The following is a 2113-nucleotide window of genomic DNA, read 5'->3' as shown; positions in this document are numbered from 1 at the left end:
GACATATGGCAGTTAAAGCTTTAGATATGGCATTTTTGTTGAGTTAAGAGGGATATGTTAGAACACACATAAGTGGCACAGTTCTTTCAAAAACAGAAAGGCAGAAAAAATTGAGGAAGGCAATCAAGGCTGATCTGACTATTTTTTTTATTATTTTTGGGGGGGTGAAAGGGGTTTCTTCAAGCTTGAATGCACCTTTGAAAAAGCTGAAGCTCCAAACAGCATCATGTTACTGTATGTAATCCTTCAAAGAGGGCAAGGTGTGAAAACAAGCCAATAAATGAGTAAAGGGTGAAGGAAGATTTTTACAGATCAGAGTCAAGGTTGCCAGCTTTTCCCCACCACAAAACCCCAACGTCCCTCTCCAGGAACTCAACCCAGAATATTATTTTTGGATAACTGCCTCTGCAAATCAGTACAGTGCAGATGAGGGCCCTCCCCCACAATCAACTCCCAGCCCCTCTGAGTGCAGAAAAGGCAAAATTAAGGACGAGGCTGGAGTTTGGGTGATTTTGGTCGGCAATGGATTTTCCAGCACTATCAATACGCCCTCTCTTTCCATAATGAAAATTAGAAGCATGATTAGTTAAATCAAGTGTTTCCTATCTTGCTTGCGCTTTCTCTCAAAGCAAAACCCAACTAGCTTTTTCTTTCTCATGTTTTTTCTGCAGCTGCTTCTCCCCGCTCCTTCTTGGCGCTCGCCCACGGCGCTCCAGGCCACCTCTGATGTGGGGCAGACACCAGGGAAAGAGCCACGGCGGGAGCCTCCCCACATTGCTCAGGGGTCACACCTCAGCCCAGCCCTCACCCGTGGTCCTGCAGTTGCCGGCACTGGTAGGAATGTTACTGCATAGTCCACAGAGCTCTGTCGGGGAACAGAGAGGGAGTTTTGGTGACCCTTCAGAGGAGAAAGACCTTTGAAATTTTGGGGTTACACCCATAAAGCAAAGGGTTGTTATAATTTTCTGTATATGAACTTTCCAGATGCCATTTGTAGGTTTCTGAAGGAGTTAACAGACAGAATTGAAAAAGAGAGCGCTCTTTCCTCTGGAGGTGGTCCAGGGGAATATTTGTGGAAGATACTTCACAAGCAATGGGTAGCTTATGAATCCCCTGCCTCAAATTTATGAGACATGAATTGGACAGAAGATGAAATGCTTTGTAACGTGATTTGGTTTCAGTCATTCAGGCTGATCATGAGCTGCCCACTGTTCAGACTGGCTGTTTGTGAGAGCAGAAGAGTTGAAGAGTACTTATTCAGTGCGCCGGCCTGGCAGAAAGCAGCTTCTCATCAACCTGTGCCTTCCTGTTGGAGAGCGTCCTCTGGACCCAGTACCACGCGGTCTCTTCCACGTGCTGTGTGTGGTTTTGCTCTTGCTGAGTCCCCCAGGCCTGTGAAACATCTGAGTTGATTCTCTTGTTCTTCTGGCCCAGAAATGGCCTTTCCTGCACCACAGCCGAGACATAACTCACTGTAACAGTACGAACCCATGTTCCACAATTAGAAGCAGTCTCCTGAGGATGAAGACCGATGGCTGCTCCTACTTCCCAGTGCTCTTCAGTGTATCTGTGGGCTGGAGCCAGAACCCTCCGAGGGAGAAGAACAAAAATTTCATTTCTCTTTCAGAGCAAACAAAGAATCACAGAATCACCTCGGTTGGAAAGGACCTTGAATATCATCCAGTCCAACCGTTAACCCAGCATGACCGTTCCCAACTCCCCCAGATCCCTCAGCGCTGGCTCAGCCCGACTCTTCAACCCCTCCAGGGATCCCGGGGACTCCCCCCTGCCCTGGGCAGCCCATTCCAACGCCCAACAGCCCCTTCTGCACAGAAATCCTTCCTCAGAGCCAGCCTGACCCTGCCCTGGGCAGCTTGAGGCCATTCCCTCGGGGCCTGGCGCTGGGGCCTTGGCTCCAGAGACTCATCCCCCCTCTCTGCCCCCTCCTGGCAGGGAGTTGCCGAGGGCCAGGAGGTCTCCCCTCAGCCTCCTCTTCTCCAGACTGAACCCCCCCAGTTCCCCCAGCCGCTCCCCAGCAGACCTGTGCTCCAGACCCTGCCCCAGCTCCGTTGCCCTTCTCTGGCCACGCTCGAGTCACTCAATGGCCTTTTTG

The sequence above is a fragment of the Athene cunicularia genome, assembly GCF_003259725.1.
Source record: "Athene cunicularia isolate RWA chromosome 1 unlocalized genomic scaffold, athCun1 chr1_part2, whole genome shotgun sequence".
NCBI lineage: Eukaryota > Metazoa > Chordata > Aves > Strigiformes > Strigidae > Athene > Athene cunicularia.
This window is presented reverse-complemented; position numbering follows the sequence as displayed.